This window comes from Wolffia australiana, chromosome 9 (genome assembly GCF_029677425.1).
Source record: "Wolffia australiana isolate 7733 chromosome 9, ASM2967742v1".
Taxonomy (NCBI): domain Eukaryota; kingdom Viridiplantae; phylum Streptophyta; class Magnoliopsida; order Alismatales; family Araceae; genus Wolffia; species Wolffia australiana.
The window spans coordinates 7038722-7051413 of NC_135843.1; the positions used below are offsets into that span (position 1 = coordinate 7038722).

The 12692-nt window shown below is 41.3% G+C and overlaps 1 long non-coding RNA gene across 1 annotated transcript; it reads right to left on the bottom strand.

The window, feature by feature from the left end:
• Positions 1-323: 323 nt before the first annotated feature.
• Positions 324-1514, bottom strand: LOC144707622 (uncharacterized). Its single transcript, XR_013582494.1, has 2 exons — positions 1222-1514; positions 324-771 (listed from the first exon to the last, which is right to left on the bottom strand). It is a non-coding gene; the product is annotated as an uncharacterized LOC144707622 (long non-coding RNA).
• Between the last annotated feature and the right edge of the window lie 11178 nt (positions 1515-12692).

The following is a 12692-nucleotide window of genomic DNA, read 5'->3' on the forward strand; positions in this document are numbered from 1 at the left end:
TGCATTGTAAAGCTTATGAATGCATTCTCACTTATGAAGAGGAAAGAGACATATGATCTAAAATAAATCATTATGCTTGTGGGCTCTTGATCACATATATTTGTGTTAACGATATACACTCCTTGACAGCCCACTCTACCTCACTCTTAGTTGGTATTCTAAGCTCTAAATTTTCAATCTTTGTTGCCTTACCCTCCTGGATTCCCTTGTGGTACGTCTCCTTAAACTAAACAGCATAAGCTTTCCCTTAAGTTTTTCCGAATCTCACGTTGGTCTCAGTCTTGACCTTCTCAATTGCTTGAATTTTTAGATTGGACGGTGCATAAATTGATAATTAAACTTCAATAAAAAGCTATTCTTTCACTCTATCTATGTCTCTTTCGACCTGATAATTTCATACCCCTTTTTTATAGTACACCAACAGTAGCACAACTATCATGCATCTCCACAATTATAGCATCAAGATACAACCTCCCAAGTCTTCTCAAGACATTTCTTATTCGTCACGCGTGGAATGAGAATATTTATTATTCATTTGTTTCCCTGGTGGAGAGCAAGCGCCCAGACTGCTGTCTTTTGAGGCAGCCTAGCCGCAGCAACGAACGCAGAAGCTGAAGAGAAGGAAGCAGCAGCGAGAGCAGCAGGCCATGGTGTTGTACGTAACCCTGGTTAATCTGCAGCAGCGAGTACATCTCCCATCGTTGCTTAGGCTGCAGCACCTACTGCAGCATCTTCCAGTCATAATACTACCCTCGTATTCCACCAGAGATACTGAAAGACGTGGGAGGAGTCAGTGAAAAATATTAAATGTAGCTACGTAGATATACCTGCAAAGAGTTAGATATAGAGGTAAATAAACCAATATGTCACATTACTAAATATTTTCAGGAAATTCCATACGGGTATCTTGAAAGATACATATCAAGATTCCTTTATGAAATGAAAACTTCAGATAGTTGATAATTGGTGGAATAATCAAGAGCGACCCTAGTAAGAAATTGTATCCGCGTGTACACAATCTATGTAGCAGTTAGATATATTTTAGCGAATGTTACAATATCGCAGATCAGAAAATATATGGGTAGTGATCAGCTCATTAAAGTAAAAGAAAATTCATGAAAAATATAATTGTTCTTGGAATTATGAACGACACAGAGAAGAAATTGTATCAGCGTCGTTAGTAAACATAAGGGCTGTAAGAGAGTCAGATAGCGAGCTAACGAGCAATAGCGGGGTTTGGAAGCAGCATTAAGGCAGTCAGGAGAACAAGTGACAGAAAGGCGAGAGGACGCTTTGCCATTTCGGCGTTGTAATTGGCCAGTCGATAGCTGCTCCTATTCAGCTTCTTTAGCAATGTTCTATATATAAGTTCTCAAGATGCGGTGATCTGTGTAGCGCTGTGCTTATCCACCCAGGTAGAGGTTCATAAAAGTCAACATTTTTTTGGCGTAGATATTCAATTTTTTCAGTTTTTTTAATCCCCGTTCATTGGTTATTGGAGAGCACTAGGATTTCACAACGCAAAAAAAAATCATCTACCTGTAGACAGAGTCTTAGACCTGAATAACTAACTTAGACTAATTCTAGCTAAGGGTTGGAAATATCGCTTTAAGTCCCTCGAATGAATACAAAGAAAAACGTTCCTATCAAAACAAAACAACAAAAACACAAAGGCCTCCAGCCTGCCAAATCCGACGGTAAAGGCGAAATTTTTGTTTTATCTAGACGTTGCCCTTTCTAACTCGTATTATTAGAGAAATTCCGACGATAATTGCTGGTGTACAATGATTGTTTTCTCTAATACGCAACCGGATAAGCACAAAATGATATAGGACGCGGAGGCCAATTATTTGCATTTAAAAAGCTTTCGAGAACAGAATATCCTGCTAAGGACATTTAAAGAGGGAATGTCTCTTTCAGGATCAAGGACATTTGAGGCACCGTTAAAAAATGGAGTGTTACTTTCAGTAGTCGGATGAGCTCAAAAATAGTTGGGCCATAAATAAAGTTATTAAAGAAAGATCGATACATCGATCTCAGAAAAGGATGATGGAGATTTTAATCCTATCTACACGTACTCCTAACCTTCTATGCGTAATCCTATCAATGGTTGTGATAATGATGGAGATTTCCCTTGTCCATGGTGGCAACCGCTGGAAAACCAAGAAGATAAGAAGTTGGGCAAAGTAGGTATAGATGAAAAGATCTCTCACGAGAAATAGTAGTAGTAGTAGTTGTTGTTGTTGTAGTAGTAGTAGAAGAAGAAGAAGAAGAAGAAGAAGAAGAAGAATGGAGATAGAGAAGGAGAGATAACACAAGCCAGTCAAGATAATGAAGAAGATCATGATTCAGCACCTTAGTCTTTGTTAAAACAGATGGGTTTGTATTTATGCATCATAGATTAATAGTAATGGGTAGTTAAAAATCGACATCTATAACTTGCTCTCTGGATGAAATCTTAACCGTTAAATTATCTAACGATTATGTTAGTCTATCTAGATTTAATCCTATCCCCTAGATTTGCCCTGTATATATTTAATCCTAGCCATATATATTTTCTTATATTTAATCCTGACGATCTATCTCTCATACGAGTGTAGATACATGTTCGTTTCTTACTAGTCTAAGTTATTTAAAAACCTATTGGTAGATGAAGGTACTGGCGTGGCCTTTAATCCTCTAACAGAGACAGATACAGGATAGTTTGCTAGATACCTTAAATCCTCCAGTCATAAGGTTATATGTTGGTTCATATTTATTATCTCGTATGTCATATATGTTTAATCTTCTTTTACTAGTCTATTTTTTACTAAAACTTCTATTGATCGGAATGGTGTTTAATGTGTCGGAGACAAGTCTGATGTGTTGGAGTTGAACTCCTGAACTTGTTCTGCAGCGATGTCGGCAGCAATGGTGGAGGTATGTTGGCTTATTCAAACTTGACGAGAAAGTAGGAGGGACAGATGGCCTAAAATCCTTTATTTTCTCTTCCACTCCGTACATTTCCTCCTTGTTTTTCTTTCTTTCATGGCAAGGCATTTACAACCAAGCCATTGATTCTGCTCTATAAATGACCAACTTTGTATGTTTTTTTTCTACAAGGGAATGCCATATCAAGTTTTTTGTTCAAAGCTTTAGCTCTCTCTTTCTATCTTCCTTCTTCTAGTTGTGAGTGGGTGTGAGACCTGTCAACAATTGGTATCACAGCCCTGTTATTGATCCAAGAAGGAGAAGGGAGAAGCTACCATGCCACCCAAGAGGAGTCAAGCTGCATCTCAAGCTGATGATGCATCACCTAGGGAGGGAAACGTCATGACTTCTACTGCGATGACCGTCAAGTCTCAAGCTGAGCTGGGTAATAGTTTTCCTATGCTTTCGAAAACTAACTACTCGTATTGGGCAATGAGAATGGAAGTCCTTTTGGAGGCACATGGACTTTGGGATGCTGTTGAGACCGGAACAGTGTCGAGGACAAAATATTGACAAGCTTTCTCTACCATGCTTGGCGCGATCCCAGAGGGGATCACCAAGCAGCTTGATATCAAGAAAAGTGCAAAGGAGACGTGGGAAATTTTGCGCAAGAAGAATGTTGGTGTTGATCGAGTGATAAAGGCGAAGATTCAATTCTTGAGGAAGCAATTTGAGACCATGAGTGCTAATGAGACTATTTCAGACTTTGTAGGGAAGCTCTCTAAAGTTATCACTGAGATGGGAAGTATTGGTGAATTCATGAAGAAAAGGTCGTCGTAGCCAAATTCCAACGGCAAGTTTGATGCTATCACAACGGCAAGTGAGAAATTCACCGACATCGATACTATGACATTAGATGAAGCTGTTGGATCTCTCAAGATCCATGAGGACAAGATCAAGGATCGTCGAGTCAAAAGAGATGAGCAGGTGCTTTTGGCCAAAGCAATGGGGAAAACCAAGAAGTACAATGGTGAAAGCTCTCGTGGAAGATGTCAAGGTCGTGAAAGAGGACGTGCAGAAGCAGAGGAAGAGGATATGGTGGAAGAGGTTATGATAACAATGAAGAAGAGAAACTCCGCGACAAGTCCAAGGTGAGATGTTACAATTGTGAAAAACTTGGAAATTATGCTTATGAATGTCGTATAGACAAGGAGGAGAGGACCAACATTGCTGATGTTGATGAGAAGGAACCATCAGCACTTCTTATGGCAGTTTTTGAAGGTCCTAATGATGTTCTTCTCCAAGGAGTTAAAGAGGAGCAGTTAGAAGAAGGGATGTGGTATCTATACACCGGAGCAAGCAATCATATGACAGGTGATCGAAGTTTCTTCCAAGAGCTAAATGAATATGCTGCTGGTTGTGTAAGATTTGAAGATGGGTCTACGATGGAGAATTGTGGAAGAGGAAGCATTCTCTTGGAGTGTCAAGATGGAGGACAAATGAAGCTGGGTAATGTCCTATATATTCCAAGATTAAAATATAATATTTTGAGTCTTGACAGTTGGATGAACAAGGATGTAAGACGATGATGGAGGCAGGCTTTCTCTTTATTTATGATCAGCAAGGGTGTCTCTTAGTAAAGGTGAAGAAGACTAGTGGGCGTCTCTACTTGCTGAAGTTGAATCCTGTGTTAAGTTGTATGGTTGTAGAGAGCAATATAGATTTGGCTTGGACATGGCATAGGAGGTATAGACGTTTGAATTTTGAATCCTTGAAGAAGTTATCATCGCAGGAGATTATGAAGGGCCCTCCTCAACTTGAAATCCCAGATCATCTCTGTAGAGATTGTGTTGCTAGAAAGCACCATATACGTCCATTTCTTTGTACAACATCATTCAGGGCTAACCAACCTTTGGAGCTTGTTCATGATGACATATGTGGACCAATATCACCTGCCACTTTTGGAGGAAGAAGGTATTTTTTTGTTGCTGGTTGATGATTATTATAGACTGATGTGGGTTTCAGTTCTAATGGAGAAAAGTGAGGCCTTTCAAGCTTTTGTAAAATTCAAGGATCTTGCTGAGGCTGAGAAAGGCGTGAATATAAGATGCCTCAGAATTGATCAAGGGGGGGAATTCACTTCCTATGAATTCTCATCCTTTTGTGTTGAAAATAGAATCAAGCGACAATTCTCAGCTCTGTACTCTCCTCAACAGAATGGCGTGGTTGAAAGAAGAAACAGAAATGTTATGGGCATGGTAAGAAGCATGTTGAAGGAGAAGCATCTACCTCATGAGCTTTGGGGTGAGGCACTAATCACTTGTGTTTACATTTTAAATCGTTTTCCTACTAAATGTCTAGATGGAGTTACTCCTTATGAAGTTTGAAAAGGGATTAAGCCAAACATTGAACACTTGAGAGTGTTTGGTTCTCTTTTCCATGTGAAGGTGTTGGGAGAAAGATTGAAGAAACTAGATGATAGAAGCAGACCTAAGGTTTTTATTGGATATGTGACTGGAACTAAAGCTTATAAATTATATGACCCTGAGACAAAGAAGCTCCATGTCAGTAGAGATGTTATATTTGAAGAAGATAGTCACTGGGATTGGAAGATGCAGGATGATCATGAAGATGGAGGTACATTCTCATTTCCAATTTCTACTCATCATTCTGATGTGGATGATGGTCAGGTATACCATATGATGCCAGAAAACCAGCCTGAAGTTGATGAAGAAGCTCCGGATCACTTGCTACACAGTGGTCATCCAACCATAGAGGAAGATTCCCCAAGAAGATTCTGAAATGTTGAAGAAGTATATGATAATTCTGAAGAAATCGACATTGATCTTGTTGAGTTACATTTTACTCAGGAGGAGGCTGCCACTTATCATGAAGCTACAAAGCTAGAAGTATGGAGCCGTGCTATGAAAGAAGAAATGGAAGTTATTGAGAAGAATGACACTTGGGTGATGGTCTCTCCACCACCTGGTTGTATACCCATCGGCCTCAAGTGGGTATTCAAGGTGAAGAGGAACCCTTAAGGGGATGTGATCAGGCACAAAGAAAGGTTAGTGGCAAAGGGTTATGTTCAGAAGCATGGCATTGACTATGAAGAAGTCTTTGCACCAGTTGCACAAATGGAGACCATTCGCGTACTAATATCTCTTGCAGCACAAGGAGGTTGGCTTGTTCATCATTTAGATGTCAAGTGTGCATTTCTGAATGGTGACTTAGAAGAGAAAGTTTAGGTGAAGAGACCTGAAGGATATGTCAAGATGGCGAAAGAGCATACGGTGGTGAAGTTAAAGAAAGCTCTTTATGGCTTGAAGCAAGCACCTAGAGCTTGGTACACCAAATTAGACAATTGTTTGTTCTCTCTCGGGTTCTCGAGGAGTTCCCAAGAACATGCTGTCTATTACAAAATCTCTGGATATTTTCAATTGCTAATTGGTGTATATGTTGATGATCTCATAGTGACAGGTCCAGTGGAAAGTCACATTGAGAAGTTCAACACCCATATGAAGGAAGAATTTGATATGAGTGATCTTGGACTACTCACTTCATACTTTGGTATTCAGGTGACCCAGGAAGTTGGGAAGATCAAGTTGGGTCAAAAGGGGTATGCTATGAAGATGCTCGAGTATCACAGCATGATGGACTGTAATCCATCTCAGATCCCTTTAGAAGCTTGTTGTAAGTTCAGCAAAGATGAAGTTCATCCACCAGTGAATTCTAAGGAGTACAGGAGCTTGATGGGGAGTCTAAGGTATTTAACACATACCAGACCTGATATTATGTTCTCAGTTGGTTTTCTGAGCAGGTTTATGGAGAACCCAATTGCTGAACATATGGGAGCTGCTAAGAAACTTTTGAGGTATGTGAAGGGAACCTTGGAGTTTGGTTTGGTCTATGAGAAAGGAGGTGAAGATGTTTTGATGGGTTATTCAGATAGTGATTATGCTGGAGATCCTAAAGACAGGAAGAGTACAACTGGCATGTTATTCTTTCATGGGCCAAATCTGATTTGGTGGGGATCTCAAAAACAGAAGATAGTAGCATTTTCATCATGCGAAGCTGAATATGTTGCAGCTACAACCGCATCATGTCAAGGTATATGGCTGGCTCGTTTGTTTGGGGAGCTAAAAGGCATTGAGCCCATCTCTGTGAAGTTAAAGGTGGACAACAAATCTGCAATTTCCCTATCAAAGAACCCTGTGTTCCATAATCGATCCAAACATATTGAGACCAGGTCTCATTTCATCCAGTCATGTCTTGAAGAGAAGAAGATCAGTTTGGATTATGTTGGGATAGAAGACCAGCTGGCAGACATATTCACCAAGTCTCTTGGAAGAATAAAGTTCATTGAACTTCATGGGAAGCTAGGACTATGCAATGTCCATGGTGACTGTCAAGCATGAGGGGGAGATTGTTGGAGGGACAGATGGCCTAAAACCCTTTATTTTCTCTTCCACTCCATCCATTTCCTCGTTTTTATTTCTTTCATGGCAAGGCATTTACAACCAAGCCATTGCTTTTGCTCTATAAATGACCAACTTAGTATGTTTTTTTTTCTACATGGGAATGCCATATCAAGTTGTTTGTTCAAAAATTTAGCTCTCTCTTTCTATCTTCCTTCTTCTAATTGTGAGTGGGTGTGAGACCTGCCAACAAGGTATTGAGCTTGTCCTGCAGCATAATGAATCTCAACTTTCTAAACAATTATGTCAGAAGATCACCAAGTTGTATGTGCAGTTGAGAAAATCCTAAGTTTCTGAAGGAAGTTATCTAGAAGGATGATTGCTATAGAACAGATTTTGATTTTATTTTGTTTTAAGTTCATTACTTAAGTTTTTTCCCCTTTTTCTGACAGATGGCTCTGACGATCACCCATCTGTGATTCATAACAGCCAACAGTTAAGAGACCTGCCACGGAGGCAGCCACATTGACTGTATAAATCCATGCCGAGCCAATGATAATACTGAACGATAAGTGTTCTTTTTCCACTATGTCAGTCTGACTTTCGCCTTCTTTGTGAATGAGAAAACTTGGTGTGTTCTCTCATTCCATTCTTACCATCAGTTGATATCAGAGCTATGATGAAGATCAGGAAAGCATTGGAAGGATGCCAAGGAGACTGTAGAACTCAAATGTTGCATCTCGGTCCTTTGCGGATCATGAAGCCACTGTCATTGGATTCATAATATAGGCATCAGAGTCGTCAACATGATTTCGTTTCTGATTTTGACAAAGACCAACTATCCTTTTTAGTCAATGAGGATGGAGGTGTTGCCAAAGGCCCATGTACTCTAAGATGACGTCAGCAGTGCTACAAGGAAAAGGGAAAAGGATCTAAAAGCATGAAAGACCACATAGATCACACTCATAAGGCCCAAATTAGGCACACACAGTTAGCCCATTAAGAGTGGGCTCAGCTCAAAGGGGTCCATTGCTGCAATTTAATCCCGGCTGTTAACTCATTTCTCATCTCATGAGATTTAACGGTATAGAGCAGACACATCATCTTTGTCCCTGACCATCACCCTCCTCTGGCTATGATAAGCGTAAATGCTTCATTGCATACATGCATCAAACTGATATTTTAGATGACAATACATCACAAAAGCATGCAATTATGCATTTGTTTACATGAAATACTGCGCTTATATCAATTACACATTTTACCCCATCATGTATCATTTATTCATTTTGTATGTTTATTTTGGGATATTAACCCCCTTTGACCTATGAATTCAAATGGTTTGTTTCTCACAGTTTATATTAGTATTTAAATGCACGAGAGGGCCTTATGAGTTTAACCCCCTTTGACAATCATAAGATTGTGGTGATGATGTAACAATAATGACGAGGAGATTCAGACATGCCTTCCACTTTGGCGCACCGCCAATCAGCGCCAATCAAGTGTTTAAAAGATTAAATATCTCTGTTTTAGATGTTCCATGCATCTTGATAGTCAAGTCAATTCCCTATCAGTAGGGAATCAAGCCGAGGGCAGAGTCTACTCTCTGAATAGGGTGGGCTCAATCTTATTAAAATGCTATTTTTCTCCATGATTTTAGATATTTCAGGATTTAGGACTATAGGGGATTGAACTCTTGATGTAATAGAGAAGATATGGAGTAAGGATTTGAAATGAGAGGGATATTGAGGAGTCATTAATAATGCTTGCAAAATGACATTTAATAAGGGGTTATGAAGTCATTTTAAGAAGTGAAGATGGATTATTATGTTAAATCTATTTTTATGCAATTTTTCATTCATTATGTAAAATGTCATGTTTTAATGAGATTTTGCACTAATAAGAGAGCATAAATTTTGTCAATTAAGAAGAAAGAAAATAAGAAAAATAATAATAATAGAAAATTAATTATAAAATATATATATAAGAATAAAAAATGGGGGGCCTCCAATGGATCATTATATAAGAAATCTGCACGTGTACACCTACTTCTCTCGCCTCCTCCGAGATCGGTGATTTGCTCATAACATTTTCTACAGTCATCGGATTTAGCTGTTTTTTTATTTTATTGGATGCGGAAGGTTTGAAACTATTGGAAACAACCCCAAGAATGCCTCCAATGGATCATTATAGCTCATTCTAGCAACGATTTAAGATTCTAGGTGAGTTTTTACATTTGAAATTTGTTTTTCCCAAATCAGAAGTTATCTTAGCTAAATTCTAGTCAAACCTGGGCCTGAATTGTTCGTCTGGGGGAGCTGAATAATGAGGTATATTTTATTTCCCATTAACTTCTTTATTTTGTGTTTAATTTTGATGTTTTTGAAGCGTTCACCGTAGAAAACTCACAAAAAACTCGTGGCCCGCAATCCAATGCGGGCCGCTGACTCAACAGAGGAACCTAGCAACGAGCTGGCGCTGCTAGCTTGCCATTATTCTGATGTGCTTGCCATGTCAAACAAAGGCAGGCTAGAGGCGCCAGCTGCACGATCTATCCAGACCGTCAGAACCGATAGCTTGGATGGATCGAAGGCCCCACAAAAAAACATACCCAAAAAAATTCACAAATGCAAAAAAACCCAGAAAAAATTAACTTTGACACCACTGTCATCATTAAATAATGTCGGTGGCGACTTATTTTGTCCATCTATCTCGACCGTCGATCATGCCACGTGTCGCAACAATGACAGCCTAGATGATGGACCCCCGGTGGACTGTTCAAATTTTCCAAAATTAGAGCCGTTGGCATCTATTGCCGATGGCTCATTTAATGCAATTCCCTCTCTCGAACCAAGTCCATTAGCCACGTCAGATCCAACTGCTATGAATGAATCCGGCGTTGAGATTGATTCATCCGTAACCGTCGGATCTACCACATCATCCAAAGTGGAAGAAGCTCTTAACGGCACCGACAACGCATTAAATGCGTTGCCAGTAAACTCACCCCCTATGCCGCCCGTAAATATTGACCATTCCACGCCTCCACTACCGTTGGATCTCCTCGAGGTACATCCAATGGACGGCTTTGACCGGCCCACGTCGCCACTTCCCCAATTTTCAACTACCGTCGGTGACGTCGCCAATCCATGCCGCACTATCTCTGCCACACGTGGCGGATACGATGAGACCGGATTGGACCACGTCGACCCATATGGCCCGCCACCTCAGCACCGTGACATGTTGGTGCTGACTGTGCTAGCTGATGAAGACCCGTACGCACTCGGCGGACCCCGACCGAGTCGACCTGGTGGACCCCGGTCGAGTCGACCAGCCGAGTCGACCTGGTCGACCTGGTCAACTCGGTCCATTCTGACCAAGTCAACTGGGTTGACTCAGTCCATTCTGACCGAGTTGACCAAGACGAGCAGGTCCAATTGGTCAACCTTGACCAGGTTGACTGGGTTGACTCGGTCAACCTTGATCTGGTTGACTCGGCCAACCCTGATCTGGTTGACTCAGTCAACCTTTCCCATGTTGACCAGGTCGACTCGGTCAACCCGGACCAGGTTGCCTATGTTGACTTAGTCAACACAGTCACCTCTAATCCTATCGGCCAGGACAACTCGGTCAACCCTGATCGAGTAGACCCGGATGACCTAGGGCCTTTATACTTGGGATATTCGGACGACTCTAGCCGACCCGACTCGGGTACTTTGCCCCCCTTTCCCATCTGCTGACCGGACTGGCATTGATGGGCCAGCCCGAGAGGTCTTGGCCGACACTGGGAAAGTGGGCTTGACATCATCCATCGAAGTTGCCCCCTCTACTTTAGATCACATCGCACCACTCGAACTAGGCATGGAGGAACAACGAGCACCGAAAGAGCGCGGCAATGCACTTGTTGGGCAACCCTCTAGGCGACCACCATCGACGACCTTGGTGGCGAAAGTGGCAGGGACTACGCACACGGCTAGCATTCAACCCCTCCCTAAGATCACACTTCCCCCACTTTTATGATGACACGACCCCAAAGCGGGGTTACATTAACTCGGAGGGTGTGAGAGTTGTTGCCTTCTCCAAGGAGAAGGTCTCACGAATGGCTGCACCATTCGCTTACACCTTGATAGGGCGATTCGTGATGAAGTGCCCACTTATTGACGACATTATGAGGATATATTTAGCGCCAGGGAACTTCATCGGACCAGTGGTTATTGGAGCACGTAACCATCAGAGTGTCTTTATTCGCTTCCAACAGGAACCAGACTTTAGGAAGGCTTGGAGCCGTACCACGTGAACAATTAGTGGTTCCACGATGCACACTTATCAAGGGACAACCGAGCAGACTAGCAGCTCACGGGAATATTGCCCCCACTCTATACCGGCATGGATCGGTTTCCCAGGGCTCTTGCCACATCTCTTCACGCCCATTACTCTAGAGTGCCTAGCGAGTGTTGTTGGAACATTTATACATCTTGAGAAAGATGTGCACCTGTTCAACCACCCTAGATATGCAAGGGTATGTGTTGAGATAGACCTATTAGAGCCCATCCATCGTTGATCCTCATTCGCAATGGGGATGAGCTGATTTGATAGCCTATAGTGTATGAGAACCTTCTGTAGTTCTGTACACATCGTATCCTTCTAGGTCACACACTTCATACGTGTCGCCAAAGGGTGTCGCTGACTACCTGATTGGTCCAAACTAAGGGGTAAAATTTGATCTTAAGTCGTTTGTAAGGATAGTTAAGTACCAATCAACAATTTTATTTCCTTACTAGTAGTATTTTAGTAAGGGTCGATCCCTCAGGGAGCTAGGTAGCTAGTTAGGATGAATTTCAATTAGTATTGCAAGTTCAAGATTCATATAAACCTTTTTTGAAATTTTTTTAGTGATTAGGAAGGTTAATGTTCAATTAATAAGGATGATATGAATTTTTCCAAGTGTGAAAAAATTTCCATAAAAATTTTAGATTGAGAATAATTATTGAGAATTTTTTCAGAATTTTTTATCATCTCTAGAGAGAGATAAAAAATTCTGAATTTAATTGAGGGAGAAAAGAAGAGGAAGAGAGAGATAGTGCACAAGCTTGGGCGCTTCCGCCGCTGTTTGTGCGCTGGGCTTCGCCGCTCCGCCGCTGGTCGCGCCCACGGAGGACCTCTCACGTGCGGTGGACCAAAACAATGATATCTGGAGTTCTAGATATCGGTTTGACACGTGTGAGTAGGCGTTGGAAAGCTTGAGACGTTGGCTATCTGCCTAAAGATAGCCAAGAAGCTTAAGAGAATTTTAAAGGAGATAGGGTAAGAAGAAGAACGTAACATTTTTGTCACACCCCAAAGGGCCCAAGGTTGTTGCTGCAGCTC